The sequence below is a fragment of the Lissotriton vulgaris genome, chromosome 10 (genome assembly GCF_964263255.1).
Source record: "Lissotriton vulgaris chromosome 10, aLisVul1.2, whole genome shotgun sequence".
Classification (NCBI taxonomy): Eukaryota; Metazoa; Chordata; class Amphibia; order Caudata; family Salamandridae; genus Lissotriton; species Lissotriton vulgaris.
This window is the reverse complement of record NC_141698.1, coordinates 983,926,300-983,938,729: the sequence shown is the minus strand read 5'-3', so window position 1 is coordinate 983,938,729 and position 12,430 is coordinate 983,926,300.

The following is a 12,430-nucleotide window of genomic DNA, read 5'->3' as shown; positions in this document are numbered from 1 at the left end:
ACAATTAACCACGTAAAAGAACTGTTAAATAAAAATATTTCGGGAACTGAAAACGGGATCACTGCAGTCCAGCTGGAAATATCAACACCGGGTTCCAATAGGCAAGAACTTATCCTGGTTAATACCTAACTGCATCCAAAGGGAAAAAAAAACAGCGCCACTGCCCTGGTGACAGAATTGAACAAACTAATAACGGTAGTGGACAATCCGAACCTTATTGTCTCAGGAGACTTTAATATGTTCCTTTCAAAATCATCAGGGAAGAACTATCCAATGGAAGATTATTTGCATGACAGGGGGATTCCGCCTCTGGAAGTATGCCCTTTGGGCAAACAAACAAATCTATCAAAAAGCTTAACAGAAGACCTAACCAATTTGGGTCTGATTTCGGCAAATGGGTGATCACTGGGGGATCGTCCCCAAGCAGCAACCTTCCACAACTCGGTCACATCATCGGCGATTGACTACACCTTCTTGTCTTTTTCACTGTTCGCATTAGTACAAGATTTTAAAATCAAAATATCTGACTGCAGTGACCACCTCCCGCAAGAACTGTCACTGGGGGCACAAGGGTCAGCGCTAAAATTGTTAGCAAATGGCCCAAAGCTGACGACCTCAGCAAAATGCAACAGAATTAAGTGCAACACTAGCGACCCAGTTCGATTAATGCAAGAAGCAAAGATGTGCTGGGAAAGTGCTGCTGAGCTGAACGATAGCAAAATACTCGCCTGGGAGTCCTTCTTGAAATCCTTTGGCCTAAAGAACACCAAGCTTAATGTCGCTAAAGAAATCGAGGCACGGACAATCCAAAACAAAACATCTCCCAGCCCGACAAGCAACCCAAAAAATTACCCTCAATCTGCTCTAACGCCTAATCTAAGGGCAGTAAAAACAGCCATCAACAGAACACTTCGCGAGCTGTGGAAAGATGGGAGCAACAATGACTCAGCGTCTAAATTGAGATCACTAAAGTGTAAAAAGAATAAAATCCTGTGGCGAATCAAACAAGAAGCCGCGGAAAAAACTTGGGCAATACTTCTCCGATTCAAAAAATAATAACAGTGCAAGATTTTGGAAAACTGTTAATAAAATAGATAATCCGAATGCCCCTGGAGTGAACTCCCACATCACAGAGGTATCCTGGGTAAACTATCTGTTCCAACACTTTAATGATGAAGTACCAAGCATGGGCCACCGAAATCCGGAACTCTGCAAGCCGATCGCAACGGCCCTTAAGCCCCTAGCTGCGGACACCAACTTCCCAAGTTCGATTGAACAACTGAAGGGACAAATTGCGAAAGGACGGAAGGAGGGAGCCCCAGGCCCAAACGGAATCTCTCCCATTGTTTATAAACAAGGCCCAACCCATTGGGCTGAACAACTCCTCCCGCTCTTTGTAGAAACCTGGAAGGCTGAACAATTTCCGTCCTCCTGGAGGGGTTCTATAATAGGCTCCAATCTATAAAAAAGGCAACAAGAATGAGGCTAAGAATTACAGACTCATAGCTCTTATAGATATAGATGCAAAATACTTTTCAGGGCTACTCTTGGAAGAACTAACCTCCTGGGCGTCAAATAAAAAATGAATCCCTATCAACCAGACTGGATTCCAATAACTGAAATAATTGAACTGATTGGACTACCGGAAACTGTCGATATGATTGTAAACAAACACACATTTTAGCCTGCACGAATGTTATGATTTAAAGCACACACAGCAACATACACTTCCAGCCACCTGTGGTAATTGATTGCGGTGGTAAGGGCACTCAGCCCAGGAACCATAGAGCCACACCCACTAGCGCAACACTGCAATAGTTATGTCATAAACACTGAGCAAGAGTTCATAGTTTAACATTGCATACAAACAAACAGTCGCACAGGGTACGCTCACCACCGCACTACCACAATAAGACTGGAAGCAACTGATCTCACCCACACATATCTTTTTTGAAATAGACACCACATGCATGGCAAGAAAAAGGCACTTAGTCCGATAATTATTGATCTTTAAAGATCCTAAATCTAAATGATGCATTTATGTTTTCACAATCGGTGTACAATATTGCATACCATATAATTGTATAAAAATGCACTTTGGTTAAATGAAATGAATTTAACTACAATGCCCACAATGCAATGTGTGTCACATGTGTATATAATGAGAAAGTGAAAAGGGACACACTGTCTGAAAATCTGCCGTGACCAAGAACGCTACGTTCGAAACGCGTAGGCGATCACAGTTGTGAAATAAAAACTCTGTTAATAATTTCCCCGAGTTGATATATATATAAGCAATTACCAGTGTTGACCTGCACTACCCCATTGCCCAACATTTCCAAGAAAAGCATCAATCCAACAATTCCCTCTTGAGATTCTTTGCTGTTGAGCAGGTTTATCTGGGGAGGAGGGGAGGTAACAGAGAACTGGCTTTAAGAAAGAAAGACTCCAAATGGATCATGAAGTTAGAAACCACATTCCCGGGAGGACATCATTTAGATGAAGAATTAGCCACTCATCGACATGAGGATTGAATGTATTAAGAATGGGCTTGGTTCTTCCATTATCATTTATGCTGTGTTGATATACTTCTTTGAAATGTTATGAGTATATCTGACCTCATGTTTTCTTCTTATTTTTAAATTAGTCTCTTTTTCTTATTTCTTCACTGGAGGAAAGGAAGGGACCCTTCACTTTTCAAGCACTCACGGGTGCCCTACCCTATTCTTCATCAGGATCGATTCTGCATTATCACTTAAGATAGGAGACTTTTTAGTACACTTGAGCATTCTTTAATTTTTATGATTCAAAGTTTTGCGTTTGTTGTAACTATTGTTATGTACCATTGATTGAGGACCCCTCGTACTGCCACTGGGTTTTTCTACAACTGATATCCCATCATTTTCCTGCAACTACAATTTTGAGCTATTATGCATATCATTGGGGTACTAGACCGTTTGATAGCTGTACAAGTGGTTTTCTGGGGCATTAGTCCTCCAGCAACTTTTCATTTTGCAGGGAAACCTTAGCAGATTGCAGATTTGAACTGCTTGTAACATGGAGCCTTGAATGCGGTTTACATGGCCTTTCTATTTTGATTTGGTTTGTGACCCTTGTAGGGTAGCGCTCAGCGACATGTTCTTACGGTGGAAAGCCGCCTTCAAACTATACAAATTACGGCTCTGTGTGGGATTTTAAACTTATGAAATTCCGTTTTCCAATTTGTGCTTGAATTATTTAATTGTGAGCATTGTTTTTTTGTCATGTTTATTTTCATGATATTATTTTTGCAGTTTCTGTACTTGAATCTATACTGTGCACACAACAGAATCTTGCTAGGAGAAAGATATTAAACTTACCTTCTCCAATATGTCTGCCAAGTAGGACGCCAGATGGGGTTGAGAATTGGTGCCTCTTCTATGTTTATTCATTATTTATGCACGTCCGTGTAGAACTGTTAAACTAGTGTGATCAAGACACATCTGTGTGTCAAAACGCATAGCGGTTTGAAGGATGAAAACTTATTTTCAGCATCCAAACTTCTGAGTGTGCGTTTTACCTTGTGGACTATATATATGGCTTTGCTTTATATGTATTCTGATGAGAAAGTGTCCCAAATATTTACGCTCCGTGGTAAAACATTATATACCTTTACAAAATCTAAGATCAGCTAGGGCCATCCTAGTGATGGTACCTAGGGTTCAGAGTATTAGGCTAGGGGCTCGCTCATGTAGCCATTTGGCAGATAAGACATGGAATGAACTACCGATGCTCCTTGGAGCGGAACCTGTAGAAATGCCCTTTCGCAAAGGACTTAAAACCTGGCTATTTAGGTCAGCTGTAACTGTCTAGCGGTTAGTCCCCCACCTTCTTTCTGTGCATTGAGGTTTGCCAACCAGACCTCAGTGCCAGTATTCTAACTCTATAACAAGTTGTGTTGATTTGTATACACCTAGTTGGGAAGTGCTGGCTTACTTATAAGTCCCTAGTATATGATAAACCAGGTACCCAGGGCATGTAGGACAGAGTGTTCTCCCAGGGCTGCAGCACTGTTTGTGCCACCCTGCATGTGACAGAGACTGTGCCACTGTAGCCTGACAGTGGTAGTTTCGACTCCGCCATTACACCTAATGGCAAAGACACCACTTACCTTAAGTAATATATATATGTCTCCACTAAGGAAGGCCTTTAGACTCCTATGGCAAGGAGCTGTACATCACTAAGTAAGGCATATGATTGTCTATATGTCTTAACATCAACACTTCCAAATGTTTTGCTTTAGAAAGATTAAAAGCCCGATTGATTAACACATGGTTACTGGCGGGCACCCTAGCCCGTCTAACTTCTGAATGGAGCCACCTAACAAAGTCAGGTTAGATCTCAAATTAATTGTCACATTAAATCCGATCTGATGCCGAGACCAGATTTAAAGTCACTATTAAAGTTCAGCAACTTTTAGGAAGTTGCCACTTTGCACTCCAGCTAGTCCAGTGGCCTCACGAAGGCCCTGACACATAGATGGATTTCAGACCCTCTGGGGAGACGTGTCCAACTCCCAGTTGCAACAGAGCGAGGTGTCACTACCTCTCCCAGGATGACCACTCAGGGTGTTAGCTCAAAAGGCAGGTTTCAAAGATGAAGCTGCATTTAAAGGGCCACTTGTGACAACATCTATGAGCATGATGCCTTTTATTCGTACAGACAATTAGGAGATGGAAATAAGGTAGGGAAACCTGTGTACAAACCAATTTTCCTGTGGATGTGCAGCCCACTGGTAGCCAAACTGCTAGGGTGGCTAACCTGCTCATGACGACCGAGAAAGGGTTGTGCCAATTTGAAGGGGGCGAGAATGGGACACTCTGGGATAGCCAGATGCCACACATCACAGGAACTTTGACAATAGATTAGACGAGTAGCCCATTGGCTAGTGTTAGAACTGGCTATTTCTGGTAGGCTAGGGCTGACGCCAAAGCCAGGCAGAAACCGCCATTCTAGTCAGGGCAAGGAAGTCACACGCCAAGATAACCCCTGCTCACCCCCTTGGTAGCATGGCACAAGCAGTCAGGCTAAACTCGAAGGCAATCTGTAAAGCATTTGCGTCAGCGCACAACAGCAACAACATACTAGGCACACCACAAAAGAGACTCCACACAAGGTTATTATAAAAATACCTTTTGTATTGTAAAACCCATCAGATAAAATCACACATATACATGGTGCCAACTGGCACGGGCAATATTCACATGGGATTATTCACAAGACAGGGCCACGCGGGCCACTGTCATAATCAGCACTTAGTAGAAACGAAATACTGTCAGAACTTAGAATAAAAGAATATAAAATCACTGTAGCACAAAGTAACAGTTATGAATCACATCCAGTAACTACTGGGAACAGGTAAGTACACACTACGCAACCCTAAACCCCTTAGGAGCATGTCACGCAGGGAACCAGGACCTCACTAGGACCCCCTGTACTAAAAAGGACAACCACCTAAGAATAAAATACACTTAGGGGTCTAAATCAGAACACATTACCCATGATGCATGAATATACATTCAGAGGAGTAGTAAAGAAAGAAAACACATGATGTATAGACCTACACATTCAGCGGTGTTAAGGACAGAGCACATGATGCAATCAAAATACATTCAGGGGTGCAGCGCAAGAAGACACATGATGACTAAACATTCAGAGGTGCAGCGCATGAAAGGAAAGACACATAATGCATAAAACCTTCAGAGGTGTCAAGAGTAAAGCACATGGAAGAAAGACACATGATGCATAAAAAAAACATTCAGAGGTGCCAGAGAAAAACAATAGCGCAAAAATCACATGAGGCCTAAAAACCTTCAGAGGTGCAGGAATAACACATGATGCAAGAGATCACATTCAGAGGTGTAATAACCATATATTTGCGCAGCAACTCACATAAGCCACTACCTGTGGCAGTCCCTAGGCCAACGGCCTTGTTGGGGCTCAGACGCCCTGAGTCTCAATGTCAGGGTGCCAGTCTCAAAGTACAAAAAGCCTAAACGTGGCAGATGCCCACTAAGTGCTGGGCACCTGGAGAACAACAGAACTGCGCCAGGGCCCTCACTGGCCCTTAGGTGCCAACTGCGCCACTGCTGGAGCCACACCGGCTCTGGCCAACACTGGTCAAACGTTTGAGCCATACTGGCTCTAAAGCAATATGCCTCCTGGAGCCTCCCTGGACTCTCCAAGCGTTGGGGCGACCCACTGCCAACCGGGGCCGCCCTTGAAGCCCTCGTGGCTTTAGACACAACTGGCCCTCTGGGGACGGGCAACGACAATCTGCCCCGATATGCCCCGAGCCCTCTGGCTCTTCAACAACAATGCGGCCGACTCGGGAGCCTCTCAATCAATAATGGCCCCCGGGCCCCTCAGGCTCTAATCCGTTGGGGCGGCCCGCTGCCATCCGGGGCCGCCCTGAAGCAGTGCCACTAACCCGGCACCGCCAGCAACATCACGGAGCCCCCCCCAGCCCTCTTGACTCACCGGGCTGTTCTCGGCGGGGGCTCCTCTTCGCCCGGTCTCCTTCCCTGGGACCGGGTCACTTCACCGGCAGCGGGCGGGGCTCTCCTTCGCTCGCAGTGGGGGCAGGCACCGACAATGTGTCTCGCGCCCCCGCCGCAAGTCTCCGCCCGCCGCTCCTCTCCTCACTCGGGGCTCCCTCGGCACCCGGGAGCCCCAGCAGCGGCTGCCATCTTCTCTCGGCCTCTTCCCTCGTGCCCCGGCCTCAGGGGCGGCCCAGCCAATCACGTCGCGGCTCCTGCGACGAGCCCCTCATGACGCGACAATCCACGGGCCAATCAGGTCGCGGCTCCTGCCGAGGGACGGCCAATCAGGTTGCGGCCCCTTCGTGGCTTCGTCCACGGCCGTGCACCGGCGAACGGCGGCTCCTGGACACCTTTAGGCCCCCGGGCTGCGGCAATCACGGCGTGGGCAGCCGAAGTTAAATAAAACTAAAAAAATAAGCGAGGTGAGCACTCGCCAGGGCGGGCAAAGCGCGCCTCAGCGCTATAATCAAAATAAAGCGCTCTTCCAGGACTGCGAGCACCAAAGCGCTCCCAAGGCGCTAGATCACAAAGTCCCAAGGTCCTTCCAGCAATGCAGCTCCACCATGCTGCACAAAGGTCCCAGAGAGTCCCAGGGGGCAAAGCAAAGTCCCCCCCATCAGCCCAGGCAAGGCAGAGGGTCCCCCAGGAGTCCAGGACGGTCCATCAGGTGCCCAGGGCTGGGCAGAGCCCAGGGATTCCCCTTAGCTCAAGCAGCAGCAGCCCCTGGCAGATTCAAGTTGAAAACAAGAACAAATTGGAAGGAGCCACAGCCCCTTCTTATACACAGAAATGTCTTTGAAGCACTTTGAATTTTTTCGTGCAAGGGGCCCTGAGTACTGGAATGTTTCTGGTTTCCCTCTCCTGTCAGCCTCAGGTCAGAGGTGACAGTGGGCCGTCAGAAGGGAGAGCCAGCAGGGTGGCCAGGCAGGCACAGCCCGGCACCACCAGACGCTCTTTCCTCCCATCCCTGACAGCAGATGGGGCCTTCTATCTACGGCTGACTCAGACCCTCCTCCTCCGGGGCCCTGCAGACCCTGTCCTACTCAAACCAGACAGTCCATCCTCCAGCAGGCCCAGGCACTCCTGGGCAGACTCACCAGCCAATCACACGCTAGCACCAACTTACACAAATATGCCAACTTCCAAAAGTAGTAATTCTAGACTAGACACAGTCATGCCGCATATATAATTTTGCAGCATTCATTCTCACGAGTTCAGACATACCAAACTCGCCCCTGCACTCCCCACACATCAGGAACTACCATGGCCATACATATTCCCCATTCATTCCAATCGGAGGGCAGGTCACTCACCACTCATTCACAAAGAGCTCAAGCACTTTACACTGTACCACAGTGAAAAAGTGCGCAGAGGCCTAGAATCACCAACACCAGGTTCCAGAAACAGGCTAGGAAAAAGCAAAAAGTCTAGGGGTGAACCTGCCCAAAGGGCCGGGTCCAACACAGCCCCCTTCCAGCCAAAACGCAGGGTAGACCAATCACTCCACTGATGGGCTTCACTGCTTTGGGCGACAAAAACACGGACACGGACCTGCACGGCAGGGACACCCTCCGGTTTTTCGCCACTCTGAACCTACCTGGTTACCTCTAAACAATAACTCTCTGACACAACTAGGATACCCCACTGGTACTCCCTAGTCATCCACAGCCAAGACCATCCAAATATCACAGGTCCTAACCAATACACAGAGCGGGGGGCAATAACCCCTGGCACACAATAGCCCTTCTCCACTCTCTCTCTTAGTGTAGCTACAACTACCACTGATCCAACAACCTAGGGTCCACACCCCCAAGCTGACCAGAGGTCTCGGGCAAGAATGCCCCACCCTACCTCTACTTCTGGGTTTCCGCACCCTCACAGAGAAGCACTTCACCAGAACACAATTCTCCTACCAGATCAGGACCTCACTCCATCACTGGTCTACCACCTGGAAACTATTCCACTTCTGAGGTACAAAGCACACAGCACAGTCCCTCTTCAAGCAGGTGGGGGACACAGCACACAGCAAAGTCCCCTTTCTCCTACCTTAGTGAAAACAACAAACTGCAGGTGAGCCCCAGATCACACAGCAAGGGCAGCCCCCTCAGTCTCTTCAGCTGATCCACTTTGGTAGAGATTCCTCTTGACCTAGAAGTTTCCTAATCTCCCAACCTAAGATCTAAACCCTCAGGTTGCACCGGGGTCAGAAGTAAGGACACCGTCCCTCTGCACCCCCTTCCAGTTCCATGACTACAGGCCCAGTATGTCTCAGGCTAGACAGAGCACACGCCGGCGGCGTATCAGTGACACACTCTCCTCCAGTCCTCCCTATCACAGGGTAATTCTCAGTATGTCCCAGGCTAGACAGAGCACACGCCAGCGGCGTATCAGTGACACACTTTCCTTCAGTACTCCTCCCAGGTCAGGCCACAACCCCAACCCGGCTTTCCCCCCTCCTCGGGGAACGACCTCCAGAGGCCCCACAAATGGTCAAGCACTCTAGACAGTCCAATGCTCAGCGAGCCAGGACTTCTGCACCCTCCACTTAGGAGCGGTACTGCCCAACACTAGGACCGCCGGAGTTCGGGACACAGACACTCCCCGTCCTCTAGACACAGGAAGATCTTCCTCAAATGACCTATGTACAGCTTAGGCCCCTGACCTGGCGCTCCCTTAGGGAACCCTCCAGGCCCTGAGATAGTGTTTCAGGCCAACGTGGGACACACCGTCCCACACTCACTCCGCCTCCACTGAGACAGGACTTGAGCCCCTACACCCTACCCTTTCTACTGGGATCTAGCTGGGCTACACAGTAACCTCTTCTCCTACCCCGGATCATCAGATACTCAAGCCACTCCTTTTAGAATCACTCCCTAATGCAAGACATCTAGCACACCGCCAGACATCCACCGTCTTGTCCAGTTCCTTTGCAGGACCTCCTGCACACCACCAGAGGTACACCTCTCAGGCAAGCTCTTTAACAAAAAGAAAACTCACACCAACTCCTCCAGTTCAGCACATCACTCATTTGCACACTCCCCCCCCTCGGACTGGTAAGGCAGTTTTTACCACCCCTGATCACTCAACCTGACCACACGTGACACAGGTACCAAACTCTGGGAGCGGGGAATGGGAATTAACACACTGGACACATTTAAAGCTGCCACCACTGGATCCTACCTCACTGGGGAATCCAGACACACACACTACACTCAGGGAATAACCACCCCCCTGAGCTAGTCTTTTCTCCTCACAATCCTTCTCTCTCCTATCTACCCACACACACACATGGGGATAGGATTTGGGATTGGACACTGGACCCAGCAAGGGATTCCTCATCTATGGGAACCTCCCCCTCTACTGGCGTCCCGCCCTGTCACTTTCTCTCATCTGCCACTAAACATAAAGCGCAGGAACACATTTGAAAATGACACTCTTGAGGAAAAAAAAATCAAAAACAATAATCCCAAACATGTGACTATCTGAAAAAAAACAATTGCAGAGTTTTGTAATGTAGCCAGTTGTCACTATGGCACTGCGCAAACACCAGTCCAAATCCGCACCGCTGACCCACCAATGTTAGAACTGGCTATTTCTGGTAGGCTAGGGCTGACGCCAAAGCCAGGCAGAAACCGCCATTCTAGTCAGGGCAAGGAAGTCACACGCCAAGATAACCCCTGCTCACCCCCTTGGTAGCATGGCACAAGCAGTCAGGCTAAACTCGAAGGCAATGTGTAAAGCATTTGCGTCAGCACACAACAGCAACAACAGCAACAACATACTAGGCACACCACAAAAGAGACTCCACACAAGGTTATTATAAAAATACCTTTTGTATTGTAAAACCCATCAGATAAAATCACACATATACATGGTGCCAACTGGCACGGGCAATATTCACATGGGATTATTCACAAGACAGGGCCACGTGGGCCACTGTCATAATCAGCACTTAGTAGAAACGAAATACTGTCAGAACTTAGAATAAAAGAATATAAAATCACTGTAGCACAAAGTAACAGTTATGAATCACATCCAGTAACTACTGGGAACAGGTAAGTACACACTACGCAACCCTAAACCCCTTAGGAGCATGTCACGCAGGGAACCAGGACCTCACTAGGACCCCCTGTACTAAAAAGGACAACCACCTAAGAATAAAATACACTTAGGGGTCTAAATCAGAACACATTACCCATGATGCATGAATATACATTCAGAGGAGTAGTAAAGAAAGAAAACACATGATGTATAGACCTACACATTCAGCGGTGTTAAGGACAGAGCACATGATGCAATCAAAATACATTCAGGGGTGCAGCGCAAGAAGACACATGATGACTAAACATTCAGAGGTGCAGCGCATGAAAGGAAAGACACATAATGCATAAAACCTTCAGAGGTGTCAAGAGTAAAGCACATGGAAGAAAGACACATGATGCATAAAAAAAAACATTCAGAGGTGCCAGAGTAAAACAATAGCGCAAAAATCACATGAGGCCTAAAAACCTTCAGAGGTGCAGGAATAACACATGATGCAAGAGATCACATTCAGAGGTGCAATAACCATATACTTGCGCAGCAACTCACATAAGCCACTACCTGTGGCAGTCCCTAGGCCAACGGCCTTGTTGGGGCTCAGACGCCCTGAGTCTCAATGTCAGGGTGCCAGTCTCAAAGTACAAAAAGCCTAAACGTGGCAGATGCCCACTAAGTGCTGGGCACCTGGAGAACAAAAGAACTGCGCCAGGGCCCTCACTGGCCCTTAGGTGCCAACTGCGCCACTGCTGGAGCCACACCGGCTCTGGCCAACACTGGTCAAACGTTTGAGCCACACTGGCTCTAAAGCAATATGCCTCCAGGAGCCTCCCTGGACTCTCCAAGCGTTGGGGCGACCGACTGCCAACCGGGGCCGCCCTTGAAGCCCTCGTGGCTTTAGACACAATTGGCCCTCTGGGGACGGGCAACGACAATCTGCCCCGATATGCCCCGAGCCCTCTGGCTCTTCAACAACAATGCGGCCGACTCGGGAGCCTCTCAATCAATAATGGCCCCCGGGCCCCTCAGGCTCTAATCCGTTGGGGCGGCCCGCTGCCATCCGGGGCCGCCCTGAAGCAGTGCCACTAACCCGGCACCGCCAGCAACATCACGGAGCCCCCCCCAGCCCTCTTGACTCACCGGGCTGTTCTCGGCGGGGGCTCCTCTTCGCCCGGTCTCCTTCCCTGGGACCGGGTCACTTCACCGGCAGTGGGCGGGGCTCTCCTTCGCTCGTGGTGGGGGCAGGCACCGACAATGTGCCTCGCGCCCCCGCCGCAAGTCTCCGCCCGCCGCTCCTCTCCTCACTCGGGGCTCCCTCGGCACCCGGGAGCTCCAGCAGCGGCTGCCATCTTCTCTCGGCCTCTTCCCTCGTGCCCCGGCCTCAGGGGCGGCCCAGCCAATCACGTCGCGGCTCCCGCGACGAGCCCCTCATGACGCGACAATCCACGGGCCAATCAGGTCGCGGCTCCTGCCGAGGGACGGCCAATCAGGTCGCGGCCCCTTCGTGGCTTCTTCCACGGCCGTGCACCGGCGAACGGCGGCTCCTGGACACCTTTAGGCCCCCGGGCAGCGGCAATCACGGCGTGGGCAGCCGAAGTTAAATAAAGCTAAAAAAATAAGCGAGGTGAGCACTCGCCAGGGGCGGGCAAAGCGCGCCTCAGCGCTATAATCAAAATAAAGCGCTCTTCCAGGACTGCGAGCACCAAAGCGCTCCCAAGGCGCTAGATCACAAAGTCCCAAGGTCCTTCCAGCAATGCAGCTCCACCATGCTGCACAAAGGTCCCAGAGAGTCCCAGGGGGCAAAGCAAAGT